We start from the raw sequence: 22,151 nt of genomic DNA on the forward strand, positions 1-22,151 counted from the left end.
TGGAAGTCAGCAGAGATTCAACACATTCACTGAGCTCTGGGGAAAATTATTTTGCAAAGTACAACTTTCCTTGCAAAGTGAACGGCCTAGATGCCCTTAGTAAATCAACCCCATAGTTCCCTAATGTTTAATTCTTATTTTACTGCAGAAAACAACTCTCTTGCTCAGTTTTTAGATTTTTTTCATATTTTCCATGCTGTGAACTACAATAGTGTGTAATTAATTCTTGTGCACAAAACAAGTGGAAGTTCAATCAAAATCAGACAAAGTCTAAATGTACTCCCATCCCCATTCTAAGACTATTCTATCTACCCTGCGAAAGAAAAGATGCTTATACTTACCTATTCTAAAGCCGATCCAGTCCAGTCACATGATCTCTCCAGAAACGGCTTCAGTGAAGAGAAGAGATTTCCGACAATGGCTGCAAATGCATGTGCCATGATGTCACCCATACGCTTACCATGGGGCATCCATTGTCAGTTGTCCCTCCTCTACACTGAAGGTGGCACTGGGACCTGATCATGTGATCCGACCAGAGTGGCCTCAAAATAGACAAGTGTAGCCATCTTTTCTCTCACAAGGTAGATAGAATAGTCTTAGAATGGGGGGTCGGAGTAGGATTAGCCTTAGATGTATTTTGACTGAACTTTCACTTGAAGTATGCAAGGGTGCAAGGGACACTGGCTAACCAAGTCACCCTCTACAACCAACCCCTCCTTTCTTTCCTGTATGGTCTTCCATGGTTCACAGCTTTAATTGAATTAGCACAATAAAAGGTACAGAATCTTTCTGCTGGTTGTTTATTTTTCAGATCCCAGGGCTCTCTCCCCTCCCTATCTCACATCCTGCTCACTGATAAGAAGGCACAGAATACAGCTATTGCTAGAAGATAATCAGTGCTTTGATCCTGGGCAGTGTAAAAAATAAAATGCTTAGAAATGAAATTTTGAAAGTAAATCAAGCAACCAATAGAGATGAAGGCTACAGTCATAATTTTCCACACTTCAGTTTCATGTTTTTCTTTACTATCATGATTGATCAGATGGTTACGGTGGGGTGGAATCATGGTAAATTGTTTCTGGGGTTGTACAGTCCCACGATGAGAAATATCTGAAACAATTTTTCCCTTTAATTACTATGGGCGAGATTTACTAAAACTAGTGCACACAAAATCTGGTGCGGCTCTGCATAGTAACAAATAAGCATCTAACTTTAGCTTGTTTTGTTAGCTTTGACAATAAAACCTAGAGACTGATTACTATGCAAAGCTGCACCAGATTCTGTGTGCACCGGTTTTAGTAAATCATCCCCTATGTGTTAATTATCAGGTATTCTGTTTTTTTCCTTCATTTCAAAGATTGCTGTTCTTAATATTTTGCTAATTCTTTGTCTACTATACCAGCCTTTCTCAACTGTGGTGCCGCCTGAGGTCCACAGGAGTGCCGTAGCGTCGTGGTCAGGGGTGGACTGACAACTCATGGGGCCCCCGGGCAATAGGGGATCATGGGGCCCCGTGTCCTTGTCCAAACTCAAAAAAGCCTATGAAAAAGGTACCAGGGGCATCTCATGGGGTCCCCTACTGACCCCGGGCCCTCGGGCAGTGCCCGAGTTTCCAAATGATCAGTCCGCCCCTGGTCGTGGTTGAGAAAGGCTGTCAGATCTGACCGAGGTCCTGCTCTGCTGAATGTACATCGGCACAGCAGGACCTTGGTCGGGACAGTACAGTGTAGCACTGTGCAGTCCACAGGGCTGTGGGCAGTGCTGGCCAAGTGCAGCAAGTGTAGCCAGGCTAATGACAAGTGACATACAGTTGGCTGCAGGGTGTAGTTTAGGATTGACAGCCTTTGTAGAGTCAGAACCCAGGGCACTCCCCTTCCCTGTAGCGGGCCTACAAGCAGCCTTGCACACATACCTGGTATTGCCCTCTAGGGGGGGTGGAAAGCTGAGGACTCAGGAAGCTGCCTCCCCCTAGAGGGCAATACCAGGTATGCATGCAAGTCTGCATGTAGGCCGGTATGGGTAGGAGGAATGTCCTGGGTTCTGACTCTGCAAACGGCCATCAATCCTAAACGACAACCTGCAGCCAACTGTATGTTACTTGTCATTACAAACATTTTTTTCTTCAAGTTAGACTCTTCTGGATATCTCCAGCTGCTGTGGGACTTGTATGAGACTCCTTTTTGATTGATATAGACACTCATATTGACTGTATCCCTGCACACCAATTTTTTATATACATGTATTTAATTTATTCTATATTATATATACATCCTTTATATGTTTAAATAAGCCTTTTCCCCCTTCCCCTTTTCCTTCTTGTGGCACAGAATGGTACTATCTATTGAGGAAAGTGAATTAAGGCGTTTGTCCCTAGCCAAGGGCTTTAATAACAGCATTGATTTTTTTCGAACTACCCAAAGGGAATAATGACAATCCAACATTCAGCTCTGATTCTTCCTTTTACAGGCACAAGCATACTCTAGAGAAAGAAATCACCCAATGATGGGATATTCTCCTAGTAGAAAAATATCTAGAAGTCAATAGAGTCCCGAGAGGTCTCAGATTGACCAAAATGTGTATTTGGTTAGAAGATTACCTAAAATCAGCTTGGAAAGATAAGCTCAGAGAATGTAACAAAATACTTCTCCAATATATAATTTCACAGAGAGAGAGGAATCTTACCAAAATTAGGGGTGATATTAAGACCATTCAGGATGACTTAGCTTCTTATTCTGACATAGCATCCTTTGATACATGGGATAGAAAGATCAATGAAGAGATGGGTAACTTCGAGACAGATCTCATCAGCAAAAAATCAGGGAAATTTGAAAAAGATAGGCAAGATTACCTACAAGGACGTTAATTTAATTGGAAGAAATCTTCCCACTTGCGTACTATTACAACAGAAGAAGAACTAGGATTGAGCTCCAAAGAGCTCCCTACAAACACCCCAAGACCAATGCTAGAAAATACCAAACGGGTTACCCTAGACGCACATCTTCTAACAGGAATACCCATAACAGCAATCATCACGCCTCCACTTCATCCTGTACCCAACTGGGGTCTCTTAGGAACAGTGGCACTCACACTGACTCTTATAGAGGTTCGATACCCCAGGATAAGAGGCCACAATACATTCATGATCTACCCAGGCTACAATCTCATACCCATATACCCAACACTGATGACTCATATACTGCCACTTAGACTTCCCATGCTACCACCCATTATCCTCCATTGGTAGATTCCTCATACTCAGCCTATCCCCCTAAATCCACACCTTTTTTAGAGACAGACCCTGCAGAGACTTCAGCTCCCGCGATGATACACCAGCCCAGTTCAGCTCCCCAGAGGAATATGGGATGAAAGAGAGAAGGAGGCGGAGATGAGGAAAAAGAGGGGGTAAAAGCATCAAAAAGAGGAAGGAAATAGCCACCACCCATTCCACCATTAAAATATACAATTTGTCCAGTTTGGTGTTTACAGACATCGAACTGAACCTTTTACGTAAAAGTTTGAATTTTGCACCCAAAAATGCCCCTAACTTATTCAAAATATTTATAGATTTTAATAAATTCATCAGGAATCTGTAAAAAGGTATTTCACTATAAAAAAAAGAGTCTCCACCTCATACTAACACATCTGCAGATGTAGTACTTAACACTAGTTTGGTCAGCAATGATCCCACACTCCCTCTTTTAGAAAGTCTCTTTCTTGAGGGAGAATGTGAAGACTTAGAACTAGAGCTTGACCCACTTATAGATAATAGCCCTTACACAAGGGTTAATAGAGAGGTTATGCACACAGAATTCAAACCCATATCGACATTCTTCCCTCATTGGGTAAAAGGAAAGTTTATTCCTACCTTTTATGAAGTGGTCGTTGATTAAATCAAAAAGATTTGCAGACATAAGAGGAACACAACACAGGAAGCATACTTAAAAGTATTGGGCTTTTCACAATGACTGCCCTTCAGAGGAGTCCCCTTTGGCAATCACATACCCCACCAATAACAAAAAAAGAAAAAAAGATTTCAAATCCACTGATCAAAATAGATTCCGCACCAGGTACAATACAAAAGCCTTTGATATACAACAAGTTTTTAAAAAAAAACTGGAACATCCTTAGACAGGATCTAATCCTAGGCCAATGTCTTGCTTCCAAGCCATTCATCATCTTCAGATAGCCTAGAGACCTAAGGAGCTTAATAGCTCCAAGTAGGATTAAGAAATCTGGTCCTATTGGGAAACATACTACTGGCCCATGGTCAACTTTGTTTGACCAAAGGGGTAGTTATAAATGTGGGGTAACCAAATGCGGTTCCTGCTCGTACATGTGGCACTGGAAAAAAGAAGCCGTTGGTGCCGATGGCCGTATGCACAAGATTCAGCAGTTCATCAACTGCAGTACTTCCTATGTCATCTATGGTCTGATCTGCCCATGTGGCCTCTTATATGTTGGACGTACCACACACCCATTGAAAGTCAGGTTTGGGGAACGTAAGTGCAACATCATTAATGGCAAAGATCCACGCAAAAAAAATCACAAAAGAATAACTATTCTGTTCCGCGACACTTTCAGGAGAAACAATAGTAATCCGTCTGGCATGAGAGTATTTGGTATAGAATTTGTAAAAGGCGACTCAGACAGTGGTAGGAGGCTCCAGACATTATGCATGAGAGAGACATACTGGATCTTCACCTTAGGTTCCCTCGCCCCTGGTGGACTAAATGAGGACATAGATATTCATGGGGCTCTAAATTGATCCCTTGTCCTCTTTTGTCCTATATCCCACTTTTATTACTTTTATGTAATTTTTCCATGCATTTATACATCTAATCATACTTTTGGTCATACTTTTGACTGCATTAGAATACAGTATACATACATCAGTCGTTATATACATAATTTTCCCCAACTTTTTCTTTTATCTATATACATTTTCCTTTCAGGATTTATGCTCTTATAAAGTCCTGAGGTTCTGCTCACTCCGATGAGGACTCTCTCTCTCTCTCTCTCTCTCTCTCTCTCTATACAATTTCTTTGCCCATACAACATACAAATAGATATAAATAATACATATTTCTATTGATATATCATCTAATTTTAGCATATATGGAGTATGCATTCTCTGCCTAGAGCCTTTATCTATCGTTTCCTTTTTTGGAGCTTCCATCCATTGGTATTTATTGATAATTTACTAATTATTAAACTTTTTATATATATAGAATAATACCTTTATCAATTTTTTCAGATATGTCTTTTACATATACTTTTTTATTATGTCATATGCTTGTATGCTTCAGTACAGCTTTTCATTCTATATTTATTGATTATTTATAACTGTTTCCATCTCCCATATAGCTTTAGCTGTTTTATGCCTTTCCATAGTATTCATCAGGGTTTCATTTGTTTTTAGGCCCAACATTCTGTGCTCCTCTTATTGGTTCCCTCTGCATTATGTCCTAGGTCCACATTCCGAGTGCGTTCCTGTCCTGCCTGCACTAGCGCATACTGTGACAGAGGCCAGGGATGGGTTCCTTCAATCTGGTCCCTGTGGTACGCACGCCATACATGAACTGTCATCCTGATTAACCAGATGATGCCATCCATCTACTTATGGCTGCATGAAACGCACGTCAGACCGGAACTTCCATCCTGGCTGGTCAGCTGACTTCCGGCGGTTCCTAGTCCCCGCCCCTACAGGAACACATCCATTTTTACTGCTCACAGCCATACCAATCAGCTGCCTCTAGCGATGCTTTACAAATTGGTTGATGCTAGCCCACGCCCCAATATGCATATGGGGCAGAAATGGCCTATATTCAATCTGGTTATACACCCGCTGGCATGCGTTCCAGCATGGATCATTTGTCCATGATATAGTCTACCATACCATCCATAGCACCAATACTGCTCTATTTAACAGAGCCTTCCACTGATACTCTTTTGGAATATAAAACAATATAATGCCACTGTACATCTCAGATGTTTTTCCTCCACTTGATGTGAGTAACTGAGTATCAGTACTGAGTGTAAGTGTACCAAGGTTTATTAACTATAAACATATTGTGATCACCTGTCAGCACCTGTGGTAGTGAGTATGTCAGCACCTGTGGTAGTGAGCTCTTAATCCACAGTTTGGGGTTCCCCAGGGCGCGGAGTCTAAGCCCCAGCCTGTCCACCAGAGCCCCTGATGTTGGGGATGGACTTGGAGCAGGCTGGAACCAGGTCGCGGCCCCCAGGTACAACCAGCTGAGGTAGAAGAGACCACTAGCGGAAGCAGGGTACAATGAGAGTAGACTCAGGAGATCCAGTAGGCAAGCCGAGGTCAGGACAGGCAGAAGATAAGCGATGTCAGGAACGAAGCTGGGGTCGGTACAGGGGTGTACTAACAGGGGAGACTAAGGTGTAGAGGTCAACAAAAGGGGTAGTGGGGGAAAGAGGGGAGCAAAAGGGGGGGTTTGGGTATAGAGGTGAGCAGAGAGGGGGGTGTGAAGGTGAACAGAAAGGGATTTTGGAGTACAGAGGTGAGCAGAAAGGGGGGTTCAGGGTACGGAGGTGAGAATAGAGGGGAGATTTGAAAAGTGGAGGTTCCCATCTGGGCTGCTGAGTTTGGGTCAGTCCATTCATTTCAATGGCCTTCCCTACCTGCAGGAAAACAGAAATAAGTTCCTGACCCTTTTTTTTTTTAAAACGCACTGCATTTGCCAATACATGGGGGTAGCATTAGGAATTAATTACACCCCTTGCTTCTGTTAAAGAGCAGCGCATTTGTCTTCATGTTGGGAATGCACACAATTTTGCCTGCGTTCCCTGACACGCAGTAATGTGAACCATGCCTTAAACTGGTGTGCCTCGAGAATGAAAATACTTTTCAAGGGCACTTGGCTTGGGTCTCAGAAGAGATGGGGTATACCCTCAATGTTTGCCCTGCAAATCTAATTGTTAGTGCCTTTTAGAAAGATTTTGTAGATACTACTCAATTGTGTTTGTACAAAGATATTAAAACTTGTTGGAATATCTCCCTGCTGATAATGCTCAGTTCTATTTATTTTGTCAAGATGGAAAGGAAGTGGTTACCCATTCATGTGTTGCTGCTCCACCTTAGTATTAGACTTTTTGTCTACTAAACATTCTACAATTAAAATTGAGCCTAATGTCTGCACAGTGCTTTCCCTTCCACTCTCAACCTTTCTGGTGTGTACAAATATCACAGAGAAATAGAAAATCTATTTGGTGATATTATAATCACTAAGTTCTTATCTGTTATATAATACCAGCACATAGGATAACTTGTAAAGAATGAGGAAGGGTTCCAAAGAAAAATTATGGATCCCAGTCTTAAAATACATGTGATTTAGGGATACCAACATACTATGCTTGGTATGTGGAGTAGGTAACTTACAAAAAAAAAATAGAACAGTAGATCTGGGCCAAGTTAACAGGATCCCTAGAGAAGACCAGTGGAACAAAACAGAGGCTATTCTGCATGATGTTCTTATCTAGAACATCAGATAATGTATATGAAGTGACCACTGGGCACACAATGAAATGTTGCTGCTTACGATAAGGATTTATTATTCCACATATCCCAAAATGGTTGAAGAAGAATTCCAGGTATGGCATTTTTTTACACACTTATTTTGGTCCAGCTTGGACCAATGTAACTATGCATATACCATACCTGTGCAATTTCTCTAAAACAGCCTTTCTCAACCTTTTCAACAAAGAGGAACCCTTAAAATAACTTTCTGGGCTCAGTGAACCCCTACTAAAAATGACTATAGAATGCTGCTTACATTTGTGGTCACTGGGAAGAATTGCTCCCTTACTAAAAAAGATCAATGGTGTCAGCGGGAACTTATCTGAGGGGCGACAATTGCTCATCGCTCAAAGAACCCCTAGCAACCTTTGGAGGAACCCTAGGGTTCCATGGAACCATGGTTGAATAACTCTGCTCTAGAAGCTGGAAATCACTGTGGTAGACACCATTACTCCAGTGATCTCCACTTGGTCCCATGCTGAGCTGCTGCTTACTGAACACAGGTCATTCGCTCTGCACTGGTGCCAATCAGAGATTGCTTTGCATTTTCTCAATGAATGCAAAACCTTCTCTGACTGGAGGAGGTGGAGAGGTGGGTGGTGATGTCTTACTCTCAACCTTGTCCAGTCAGAGAATGCTTTGCATTCACTGAGAAAATGCAACGCATTCTCAGAATAGCCCCTTTGCCAAGCAGCTGACCTCTTGTGTTCATAATGCACCAGGGTAGTCACTTGGCACAGGACCTGGACACAAGTGATCAGCTTTCCAGCTTCTAGAGGTATCCCACATGTATGGTATATGCATGGTTACACTGGTCAAAACTGAACCAATGTATGTATAAAAAATGCTATGCTTGGAATTCTTTAAAGTGGCACTTCTCTCTCTCAATCAACATTGACTATTTTAATCGTTATGCAGCTAGCATTAGTAAATAGATAGGAAAGTATATTATATTTACTCGTTTTAAACTTTTCTTTTCACATTTCTTCAGTTACTTCCTGCTATCCATGCCTAGCCAAATGATGCCATATATCTCAGGAGTCTTCAGGAGGGGAGGAGGTGTTTTCTGAGCTAATCATACTGTCCTGCCTGCATGCCTGAGCTACGGGCAGATGAATTTCAAGAAGTTAATTCTACATAAATCTGCCATTATGCAAGATGGCCACAGCCCAAAGTGTTTTTCAAAGTGATTTCTCAGCAAAATAAAGCATGGAAACATGGATGGATGGGCAAGTTTACTTTGAATACTAAAAATTAATTAAATAGCATTTTTGGTGTGCGGTGCGCAGATGCAGTGTAGTTCTACTTTAAGAACACAACATAATTATAATGCAACACTGATTTTTTTTTTTGGTAGTTTACAATGACAAAGGTTTCTTACCTACAATATCTCTTGGACACAATACAGTTCTGGTGCTGCTTACTACATCATACCCTGTAATACTTTGTGTAAGAAAACAATATTACAAGTTATATTGTGGGTAAAGCACCTACCTAACATTACTGGTAACTGCATTTAGACACTAACCAACTAGTGGCTATATTTATGCATTATTATTAATCTCTGGAAAGACCTAGACTTTTGTACCTTAAAAGGAAATTGTAATGCTTTAAGGCCAATTGTATTTTAGTTTTTTGTTTTAATGTATACATCTTAAACTGATGTATTTGGGATTATTTTTTTTACTGTCTATATCATTGTTTTATTTGCACACACAGGATACACCCATAGTACAAGACTCACAGATGACAATATGAAAATGTGCCAAAATTATACAAACTAATACTTATACAGTCCGCCCCATAGAACAACTCTATATCAATATTCCAAATAAAATAAAATTAAAATAAAAAAGTCCAAAAAAAAGTCCAACCAAATAAATATAAATCCAAAAAATTCAAAAATAAAATAAAACTGAGAAATCCTTCCAATCCTTCCAATCCTTTCTCACGATAAACCTCAAACAAAAAGAAAAATATCACATAGTGTATTATCTTTATAATATAATGAAATATTCGTGACAACACTCTGGTGATTATTCAAATAAGAATATAATTATTTTTTTTTTTTCCTTTGGTAATTAGTGTAAAAAGTGAACCAAGTGAACAAACATAATTAAAAAAGAAAAATTAGTGCAAAACACTGTGTACTGTGAATCACTCTTCCAGTGCTCCAAAACAAATCCACACTGTGCCACTTCTATTGTAGTAAGGAATATATACCCTTACCAACACTCCTCAATAAACCTGGATCCCTTATGATTAAGTCGATGACGAAACGCGTCAAGGGCTGTGACGTCAAGACGCATACAGGAACCGGAAGTCGACCGGCGGCCATTTTGCAAAAGGGAAAAAGAGGATAAAGACTGTGTGTTGGTCCCTGGATGTTCCCTGGATGGTAGCTTGGCGGTTTTCACGGTATTTAAAAAGCGGTTTTGAATCATTTCAAATGTGAGCAGTTGGAATAAAGTGTTTTTCTGTACATTACTTTGGCGGTATTACACTATTTGTCCCTCATATGCTTTTTGTCTATATGGTGCCAATGATATGGAGATATGGAAAATCCTGCTGGAATAGTGCCCTGAATACAGTGGAATCTGGGGGGGCACTTTAGGAGGATCCCATCCATAGGATACTATTAAATATTGAAAGCAGGTTTATTGAGGAATGTTGGTAAGGGTATATATTCCTTACTACAATAGAAGTGGCACAGTGTGGATTTGTTTTGGAGCACTGGAAGAGTGATTCACAGTACACAGTGTTTTGCACTAATTTTTCTTTTTTAATTATGTTTGTTCACTTGATTCACTTTTTACACTAATTACCAAAGGAAAAAAATTATATTCTTATTTGGATAATCACCAGAGTGTTGTCACGAATATTTCATTATATTATAAAGATAATACACTATGTGATATTTTTCTTTTTGTTTGAGGTTTATCGTAAGAAAGGATTGGAAGGATTTCTCAGTTTTATTTTATTTTTGAATTTTTTGGATTTATATTTATTTGGTTGGACTTTTTTTTGGACTTTTTTATTTTAATTTTATTTTATTTGGAATATTGATATAGAGTTGTTCTATGGGGCGGACTGTATAAGTATTAGTTTGTATAATTTTGGCACATTTTCATATTGTTATTTTATATCTTCAAGGGTGAAGGTTTTATTTGTGCTATGGGGATTTAAATTTTGTTGTATATTGATTTTTTGAATTTGTCACTTATTATATTTGAGGAAGTGGTAGTTATAGATATAAGACTCACAGATGGATGTGGGTTTGGTACAATGAGAAGGCACATCAGCAGCTGTTTACCTTCAGACTCTCTATGCAAAGAATAAAAAAGGAGGGAGATGCTGCTGAACAACCACTGCGCTGGCTTTTCTGGGTTGAAATCAATGGCAATTTTGAGGACATATTGATATTTTTTTATTTTCAACAATTACATTTTGCATATGTAGACACAGAAGGTCATTCAAAAAAGTTGGAATTGTTTGTGTCACCTGACTTTCATCTCAAGCCTGCTGGTACAAAAAGAGACCTCTGGACATACAATGTACAGTTCAAGTTAATTCTCTGCTTACTTAGTGTTAGTTTTGTAAAGCCAGATCATCTAGAGGCCATTATAAATATACCCATTCTTTCTTGCATATCATACAGGTTTACATACATGTGATATTCTTCTATATGTTGGCTTTGCAAAACTCATTCCCAGCTCCCGTGCTTTGTAATTCACTAGGAACAGCTCTGGGTTACTTTAAGAACTTTTCAATTTACAAGTTCAAATTCTTTCTGCTCATAATATTTAAAATTAAATATTTGCTTTTAGCTAGCATTAATAGTAAACCTGCCAAGAAATATAAAATATAAAATTATTTTTCATGTTAAAAAAGCTTTTTCCATTAAGCACAGTATGTTCCCAAAAAAACCCATTAGCAGCCTTACAATGTAACACATGCCTATTGTCTGACACACGTAGATCTTACCTTCGGCCATTTCTGTCCTATCAGCTCTTTTCAGACCATGCTACAATAATTAATATCCAAAGAAGCGAGTAGAAAGGTCACGCAGTCTGCTAGTCAGAAATAGATGTGCACTAATGGAAGGGAGAGGTGATGAAGCTATGATATGGACACTGTGTACACATGTCACTGAAGTAATAATTCAGCTTATGAATATTTAATTAACAGGAAAAAATACATAAAGAAGACAAGCCACGTTCCTGGAAATTCATTTATGCAATGTGAATGACTTGAGTGATCACAGAAAAGTATTTTTAGGTAGCTAAGCATTATAATGTGCAGCTCCAAGAGTGCATAATGAGAGGTGCATGTGAAATGACAGTGAAAAGTCAAAGGCTTCAGCATGAAACAAGGGATTCCAACTTAAGGGAAAACAGAATTGCACCGGAGTGCTCAAAAGCCGATGATACACATTACTGTATGGGGAAAAGAAGGCAGCTTTGGCAAATCTGCAGAAGTTGCACCATGCAAAGCCAACTTAAATGGAAACCATGGCAGAGCTTTTTTCAATGTGGGACTAAACGCTCTCAATTAATATGAACTATTTTTATTTTTTATGCTGCTAGCCTTAGAAAAAAGATAGGAAAGTATATCTTATTTTATATTTTCAACCCTTTTTTCAGTTACTTCCTGGCTTCTGGCCTAGGTCAAAATAATACTATGGATCACATGAGTCTTCAGGAGGGAGGAGGGGCTTTCTCCAGCTAAGAACACTCTCCTGCCTGCATGCCTGAGCTAACGGCAGATGGATTCCAGGAAGTAAATGCTACAAGAATATTCTGCCCTTACTCAAGATTAGCATGACTAGAAATGCTAGGCGATGTTTTACAAAGTGCTTTCTCAACCAATAAAGCATGGAGACATGACTGGATGGGTGCATTTGCTTTGAATATTAAAAATAAATTAAATAGCATTTTTGGTTTGTGGTGCTCAGATGCAGTTTAATTCTGCTTTAGGAGCAATGAGCAGTAAGGGGCCTACCAGACCTCATTCAAATGACCATACCACGATTTTCTCTCTATCATGGATGGATAAAAATCATGCATAGTGAAAATGTTAATTTTTTTGTTCTGTAGAAAATACAACTATTGTCAATGACAAATCTAATCTTTGCTACAATTGCATAAAAAATAAATATAAATACCAGCTTAGGCTTACTGTGCCTATTACACAGCACCACATTTCATAGTCATCGCAAAGATTTTACTTTATTGTAATTGGACTGTAGCTATTCTGATTTTATGTTCTAAGAATTTTCTGCATAAACAGAATTAGGGTTAGAAATTAGTAGCCTTGCACTCCTCTGTTTACCTGTAAACCCTCATAGAGAAAGCAAATAATTAACAGACAGAAGAGTGCCCATTGTGTTGATGGAGATGGTCTCGGTAAAGTCACATGTTGTGTCTGCTTCTGTTGGTTGTGGGATGTCTGAGGGAAATGATCCCATTGCACATGTGACATTAATCCCATGTATACAAAATACCATTACGTACTGTAAGCCAAGGTAATACGAGGTTACTGTATCTGAAGCTATGTTTGGTGTGTAGCAGACTATTTGACCGCATTGCACAAGCTGAACAAAGAACAGGGACATCTCCTGTATAGAACATTCCACTAGTTGTAAAAGATTACAAAACTACTAGGAAGTCTACAGTTCACCTGATTATTGCTGCATGGTAGTTACTGGAAAGATGTTATTTGTATGTTTTCAATATACCGGTAGTTTGGTAAAATATATGCATTATAATCACTGCTCAAAAAAATAAAGGAACACTTTGAAAACACATCAGATCTCAATGGGGAAAAATATCATGCTGGATATCTATACTGATATGGACTGGGTAATGTGTTAGGAATGTAAGGATGCCCCATCGTTTGATGGAAATAAAAATGATAAACCTACTGAGGACTGAATTCAAAGACACCCTGAAAATCAAAGTGAAAAAATTATGCACCAGTCTAGTCCATTTTGCTGATATTTAATTGCAGCAACTCAAAATGGTACTCAGTAGTTTGTACGGCCCCCACTTGCTTGTATGCATGCCTGACAACTTCGAGGCATACTCCTAATGAGATGACGGATGGTGTCCTGCGGTATTTCCTCCCAGATCTGGTCCAGGGCATCGCTGAGCTCCTAGACAGTCTGAGGTGCAACCTGGCGGCGTCTGATGGACCGAAACATGATATCCCAGAGGTATTCTATTGGATTTAGGTCAGGGGAGTGTGGGGGCTATTCAATGGCTTCAATTCCTTTATCCTCCAGGAACTGCCTGCATACTCTCTCCATATGAGGCAGGGCATTGTCGTGCACCAGGAGGAACTCAGGACCCACTGCACCAGAGTAGGGTCTAACAATGGGTCCAAGGATTTCATCCCAATACCTAATGACAGTCAGGGTGCCATTGTCTAACCTCTAGAGGTCTGTGCATCCCTCCATGGATATGCCTCCCTAGACCATCACTGACCCACCACCAAAACGGTAATGCTGAACGATGTTACAGACAGCATAACATTCTCCATGGCTTCTCCAGACTCTTTCACGTCTGTCACATGTGCTCAGGGTAAACCTGCTCTCATCTGTGAAAAACACAGGGCACCAGTGGCAGTCCTGCCAATTCTGGTGTTCAATGGCAAATGCCAATTGAGCTCTGTGGTTCCCGGCAGTGAGCACAGGGCCCACTAGAGGACGTCGGGCCTCCAGGCCACCCTCCTGAAGTCTGATTCTGAGTATTTGGTCAGAGACATTCACACCAGTGGCCTGCTGGAGGTAATTTTATAGGTCTCTGGCAGTGCTCATCCTGTTCCCCCTTGCACAAAGGAGCAGATACTGGTCCTGCTGATTTGTTAAGGACCTTCTACGGCTCTGTCCAACTCACCTAGAGTAACTGCCTGTCTCCTGGAATCTCCTCCATGCTCTTGAGACTGTGCTGGGAGACACAGCAAACCTTCTGGCAATGGCACGTATTAATGTGCCATCCTGGGGAAGTTGGACTGCATGTACAACCTCTGTAGGGTCCAGGAATCGCCTCATGCTACCAGTAGCGACACTGACCATAGCCACATGCAAAACTAGTGAAAAACAGAAAAGATGAGTGGGGAAAGAAATGTCAGTGGCCTCCACCTGTAAAACCATTCTTGCTTTGGGGTTCATCTCATTGTTGCCCATCCAGTGCACCTGTTAATTTCATTAAGACCAAAGCAGCTGAAACTGATTAACAACCCCCTCTGCTACTTAACTGACCAGATTAATATCCCAGGAGTTTAATTGACTTGATGCTATTCTCTGATTAAAAAGTGTTCCTTTAATTTTATGTATTTGTATTTCTAATGATACAATGTGTATTTCTAATGATACAAAATATAGAGCGCCTTTGAGGAAACCCTTATTGGACCCCTTGAGAAGGAAACGTTTATTGAACTTGTTTAAAAATAGTTTAAAACATTTTATTCTTCTAATTAATACAGGTATTTATATAGCACCAACAATTTAGGTAGCTGTACATTCATATCACTCTTTGCTCTCAAGGAGTTTACAATCTCATATCTGAGTTTATCTCATATAGATACGTACATACACATACGAGAAGTAGCTATAAGATTATTTCTTTGGTACAAATGCCCTACGGATCTACATATGATGAACCCCAGCAACTCCGATAAATGCTGGTGGTGCTTAACAGCACCTGGGACTATGATTCATGTCTGGACCAATTGCCCCCTGGTGGCCCCCTTCTGGTCAATGACCTTCTGGATCTATAACAAGATTATAAAAATGTCATTGCAACCTAATGTTCACATTACCCTTTTGTCAATGCTCCCCAAATTCTTCATACCCATTCTGAAAGATCTATTGCGTCACATGCTAGAACTACGGTGGTACGAAACTGGCATACATCGATCTCCACTTCTATGGCAGAATGGGTTTGTGGGTGAAATGCAATCCATGGAGCAGATGATACAACAAAGAGAAACTTCTTCAGAGACTTCCAGTTGCATGGCTGTAATGGGAATATTTTGGAATCTCTGCTGCATTTTCTGAATTTCTGCGAGGGACCAGAACCTTCTGGTCATGTCCTGTTATCCTGAATGCAGAGCCTTAGATCACCCCTCCGCACCAATTCCCTTCTCCCCCTTTTTTTTTTCTTCTCTTCCTTGCTCACCTTCTTCTGTTTACCATTTGACAGCAACCACATTTATGTGGTGACTATGTACTAACCACAAGATAACACAAGCCCTTGAACTGTTTCTGGAATAGGTTATGTTAAAGTTTACACAAGGGTTTTCACCAGGGTTCTTATCAAAGTCTTATATGGTCAAAAATATTGGGGTTCTCCCAAGTAGATTTGATTATGCCTTGATTTTTTTTTTTCTATGACACATGACTCCTTCTCTCTGGTTATTGATTCCTCTTGGTGACCCACAACTTGCTATATTCAAATGCTTTAATTTTGGTACGTTTTTGTACGTGACTTGTATCTCTAGGTCTTTATTGCTCAGTGATGTACCACATGTACAGTCAGGTCCATAAATATTGGGACATTGACACAATTCTAACATTTTTGGCTCTATACACCACCACAATGGATTTGAAATGAAACGAACAAGATGTGCTTTAACTGCAGACTGTCAGCTTTAATTTGAGGGTATTTACATCCAAATCAGGTGAACGGTGTAGGAATTACAACAGTTTGCATATGTGCCTCCCACTTATTAAGGAACCAAAAGTAATGGGACAGAATAATAATCATAAATCAAACTTTCACTTTTTAATACTTGGTTGCAAATCCTTTGCAGTCAATTACAGCCTGAAGTCTGGAACGCATAGACATCACCAGACGCTGGGTTTCATCCCTGGTGATGCTCTGCCAGGCCTCTACTGCAACTGTCTCCAGTTCCTGCTTGTTCTTGGGGCATTTTCCCTTCAGTTTTATCTTCAGCAAGTGAAATGCATGCTCAATCGTATTCAGGTCAGGTGATTGACTTGGCCATTGCATAACATTCCACTTCTTTCCCTTAAAAAACTCTTTGGTGGCTTTTGTAGTATGCTTTGGGTCATTGTCCATCTGCACTGTGAAGCGGCGTCCAATGAGTTCTGAAGCATTTGGCTGAATATGAGCAGATAATATTGCCTGAAACACTTCAGAATTCATCCTGCTGCTTTTGTCAGCAGTCACATCATCAATAAATAGAAGAGAACCAGTTCCATTGGCAGCCATACATGCCCACGCCATGACACTACCACCACCATGCTTCACTGATGAGGTGGTATGCTTAGGATCATGAGCAATTCCTTTCCTTCTCCATACTCTTCTCTTCCCATCACTCTGGTACAAGTTGATCTCGGTCTCATCTGTCCATAGGATGTTGTTCCAGAACTTTGAAGGCTTTTTTAGATGTCGTTTGGCAAACTCCAATCTGGCCTTCCTGTTTTTGAGGCTCACCAATAGTTTACATCTTGTGGTGAACCCTCTGTATTCACTCTGGTGAAGTCTTCTCTTGATTGTTGACTTTGACACACATACACCTACCTCCCGGAGAGTGTTCTTGATCTGGCCAACTGTTGTGAAGGGTGTTTTCTTCACCAGGGAAAGAATTCTTCGGTCATCCACCACAGTTGTTTTCCGTGGTCTTCCGGGTCTTTTGGTGTTGCTGAGCTCACCGGTGCGTTCCTTCTTTTTAAGAATGTTCCAAACAGTTGTTTTGGCCACGCCTAATGTTTTTGCTATCTCTCTGATGGGTTTGTTTTGTTTTTTCAGCCTAATGATGGCTTGCTTCACTGATAGTGACAGCTCTTTGGATCTCATCTTGAGAGTTGACAGCAACAGATTACAAATGCAAATAGCACACTTGAAATGAACTCTGGACCTTTTATCTGCTCATTGTAATTGGGATAATGAGGAAATAACACACATCTGGCCATGGAATGGCTGAGAAGCCAATTGTCCCATTACTTTTGGTCCCTTAATAAGTGGGAGGCACATATGCAAACTGTTGTAATTCCTACACTGTTCACCTGATTTGGATGTAAATACCCTCAAATTAAAGCTGACAGTCTGCAGTTAAAGCACATCTTGTTTGTTTCATTTCAAATCCATTGTGGTGGTATATAGAGCCAAACATTTTAGAATTGTGTCGATGTCCCAATATTTATGGACCTGACTGTAATTTCCAATACCTTTAATAAACTAAGAGTATATATGGATACACATATTAGGACCAATTAGCCTACCAGCATGTCTGCAGTGTGGGAGGCAAGCAGAGTACCCAAGGGAAACGCACACAAGCACAGGGAAAACATGCACCCTCCATGTAGATAGTTTTCTTCATTGTCATAGTTAAAGCACATGACATAAATAAAGAAATAGAAAGAAAATATTGCTTGTTTGGCATTAATAGTGCTTTGTTGTTACTGGGCAATGCTTTTGCAGTATGTAGTAGTGGTCATTACCACTGGCATATCATACAGGCCATTACCCATCACACATACTAGGGCAATATGTTGAGCATAATGAAAATAAATAAATATATTGTATTGCCAATCACTGGTGAAAGCTTATCAATAGACAGCACAGTACTGGAAATTGCAGAACTTTGCATCTGCTATGTTGCTGGGGGTCGGTGACTCCATTTCTATAGCAATGACAATAACTATTTAGGGAGAAGTGACAATATTTTAATTGAGTAGCTATGGCAGTTTTTGTTGACCTTTACTCTCTTCCACCACCCTATATACACATAGGGGTAGATTTTCTAAAACTGGTGCACTCAGAATCTGGTGTAGCTATGCATGATAGCCAATCAGCTTCTAACTTCAGCTTGTTCCATTAAGCTTTAGCAATGAAACCTGCAAGCTGATTGGTTTCTTTTCGGAGTTGCACCAGAGTTTTCACTCTCCAGTTTTAATAAATAAACCCCACATTGACCAATGATGTGCCTACATACCATATATGTGCATATACTCTATAATATATTATTACAGGTATTTATATAGCACCGACAGCAATGTAGACAATGCACATTCACTTCAACTCCAGTGCTTAAGGAGATTACATCTATACAATTTATATTTTTTTTCCCAAATTTAATACATTATTTAATTTTTCTTCTGCTCCTAGACATTTTGTTTTACTTCTTTATTACATTTTTATTACTCTGTTCAGACACTTAGAACATGCTGAGAAGGCAGTTGGCACAGTATGATTATTACAGCATTGCAGCAATTGCTAGTTAATATTAATCAGGAGATCATGGGAATTTACATTATCTCTGATGTGAACAGGAAAGCAATAAAATGGGCGGAAACTTTAAGAATTTATAAAGCTTTGGAATGTGTATAGTTTTTTAATGCATTCTTTTTTTTTTATTCAGCACCAGAAAATCTTTAGTGGTTTACTAGAAGTAGCATTTCACCTCAGTCCATTACAAGCTAATAGCCCTGGCATAGTCACACACCCACACTGCATGGCAAATGTTCAGAAAGATGAATAATCTACAAGTATGTTTCTGGTTTATGGAATGAACACTACACAATCAATGATGCAACGTGCAAATTCCATTAAGATAGTGCTGTGAAACTGACCCCTGGACTGCAAAGCCCTAATGCTAGCAAGTAAACCACCAATACACACAATATACTTTCCTATACTATTGTGGTCAAACATTTCTGAAGGTCAACAAATGCATACCCTTAATAAAGTATATGTTCCATAAATTCAGCAAGTTTTCTTAAAGAGGAAATAAGAAAATGGATAATGGTATCATCACCATCAAAGACTATTGTTTTAGTTTTTAACATTGATCAACCTATAGTAAATTTGAGACCTCCCTAAAGGAACATTAAGACTCTTACAGAGTAACATTGACATTGGATGTATGAGACAACTATATGGTACCTGTGCTAAGGTAACCAGTGTTATGGGCTGTGTGGACCCTCTGTACACTGATGGGTAGCATTGGCTCTCCTGAATCATAGAGGCTCTCCTGAATCTCCTGAGTCTATGAAGCATCCAGGCTTTATCAGAGTCACCAGCACAAAGAATTTGGTTTATTACATGATGCAATCAAGATCACCCCAATGATGACTACAGAAACCCTTCAATATGACTGAAATGTCAATTACCATTAAAGTACACTCTCAACCTCAACCTTTTCTGTACTTTTTTCCTTCTCTAGGATATGTGAAGGAATCATCTTTCAACGTGTATGCAATTGCAACTAGATCACCCTAAAGTAATTTTAATTACACAAAAGAATGTTATCATCACCCGCACACTGTATAGAGTGAGTAACATGATTTTTTCATCTGTGTTTCTTATAGAATATTGAACAAAAATATACTATTCGCTATTAAAGCAAAGAGAAACGTGAACAGCGTAGGTTATACATTTTATCACTAAAGACAAATATTTGCATAAAACATTTTACTTCTCTAGATTAGACTATATAGCCCCCATGTCAGAGGCTAAACGTGACCTACTTTTCAGCTTCAAATATCTAGCTTCGTGCCATTGATTCATAAAAATTCTCCGCTTGGCCACATGTGTGTTTTGCAGTTGGAATTCTGATTGCTAAACCATTTGCAGATATCTCTGGAGAACAGATGTGAAATTTAGAATATATTCATTATTAAAGAGCTCATGCATAAATGTGCCCATCCACATAAGATGCTGCAACTCTACGATTTGGTCAGGACTGGAATATTAAGCGATTAATGTATAGGACAACTATGACCAGAACAGATTTCTGGGACACTACTGTCAGAGAAAAACATGATTGCGATTTATTTGTTAACAACTGCAGAACAGATGCTGCCAAAGGCATACTTTTTCAATAAAGAGTTCAAATTAGTGAGAGGACAAAGCCATTCAAGAGCTCTCTGACTCAGGTTAGGCTGCTCCCCACAGGCAAGGCAACTCTCTTGTTGGTAATCCACAAAACAAAAAGTACCAATCCAAAGTAATTAAGGGACTTTAAATATGGCCTACTAGTGGTATTCACACACCCATTGGCAAGGAACATATATTTTGGTAAAAAAAAAACAACTTTTTTTTTACATACAAAACCAATTACAAAATCTCTACTCAGGTAGGGTTATGGAAATCACAAGCCATATGATAAGCGAAAAAGCTTAATATACAAAAGTCAGCTGTATCAGTCTACGTTTTTTGTGGAACATTTGCTTCATCAGGACAATGGATAGAATTTTCTTATGCCACTAAATGAGCAGTGATCCATCTAAAAAACAATATAGAAGAACAAACAATATATAAAAGCTTTTCTTCTTATACATGGTAAAGCAAGCAATCACATAAAAAAAGAAGAGAAAAGACACCCAAGAAAAGCTGGAACTTTGATGTGAGTTCAACGTAGTGAGAAGATAAAAATATTTGGAGAGCTCACTGGTTAGGCTGCTCACAACAGACAAGGCTACTCTCTTGTGGGTACCCCACAAAATATGCACCAATAGAAGGAGCACCAAACCAAAGGATAAAAGAGCCAACGTTTATTTATTGGAATACACTAAAAACAGTCAACACAATTTGGGAGGGTCCGAAAAAACTTCATCTTCCTCAGGGCTTCGGTTAAAATAAGAAACTTGAATGGACTCGGACTAGGGCTCTCCTGTGTCAATCTACCTAGAGAAGCTTATTGCTGGATTAGAAGAATTACTGGCCAGCAGTATCTGCATGAGTAATCAAGAAGAGATTTTTCTGACCCCTGAAAAGGGTTGGATTTGTTTATATAGATCATTAAATGAACTTGGACTCTTATCCTTTGGTCACAGGACTGGGTGGACAAAAATACAAATCTACTGACAGATAAAATTGCTCCTTCATGTGTATTTCACCTTTGTATTTAGCTGTTCATCTAAAGTTCAGCTTCAGTTTCAGGACATCTATCATCTCTAAGTCATTCTACTGAAACACAGTAGACACTGGTCATCCATATTAAGTATGTCCAGTTTTCTCAAGAAAACAAGCAGTTAAATGATCTGCTGCACACTAAAACCAGCTTTATTATAATAAACAGAGGATTGATAACATACAGTCTTGCCTGTTTACTTGCTGCTTTAACTTGCCAATTTAACTGTTTGAGGATTCAGTAGAAATGAATGGGCCGCACACTGACCCCAATGCTGATGTAAAATCAGCTTTATAAAATAAACAGTTAATTCGCAACATAAATTCTTACTTGTCTGCCTCCCCCTTCAATGCATTTCACTCCACGAAAGGCTTAATCATGTCTCTATGATTAAGCCCTTTGTGGGGTGAAATGCGTTAGAAGGAATGGTGGAAAGGGAAGAATATATTTTTCGAATCATCTATTGATTATATTAAAACTGATTTTACATCAGCAATGGCATCAGTGTGTGGCCCATTAATTTCTATTTCATGTGTGGGACAGCAGAGCAGGAATGCGCTGTTGGGTGTGCATCTGATGGGAGCTGGAAGTACAGGTAAGAAGGTAAGTTTGGAGCGGCATGGCTACTATGGATTCCGCAGAAAGTGAAATACCAGCATCGCAGGGACTATGCAATTCTGTATTTCCATTGAAGCCAACATTTTTCATAGGGCATAGCTGATCA

At 39.5% G+C, this 22,151-nt stretch overlaps 1 protein-coding gene across 1 annotated transcript in view; it reads right to left on the reverse strand.

Annotated features, from left to right (window-relative positions):
* The window catches only part of LOC149442475 (mitogen-activated protein kinase 6-like), a 51,583-nt gene extending 39,947 nt beyond the window's left edge, over positions 1–11,636 (reverse strand). The window contains exon 1 of the mRNA XM_089656081.1: positions 11,531–11,636. The gene's annotated coding sequence lies outside the window, so the exon portion shown is untranslated. The remainder of the gene's footprint in view (positions 1–11,530) is intronic.
* Positions 11,637–22,151: the final 10,515 nt, after the last annotated feature.

This window comes from Staurois parvus, unplaced genomic scaffold, assembly GCF_062004578.1.
Source record: "Staurois parvus isolate SC_StPar_1 unplaced genomic scaffold, SC_StPar_1.0 ptg000885l, whole genome shotgun sequence".
Lineage (NCBI taxonomy): Eukaryota > Metazoa > Chordata > Amphibia > Anura > Ranidae > Staurois > Staurois parvus.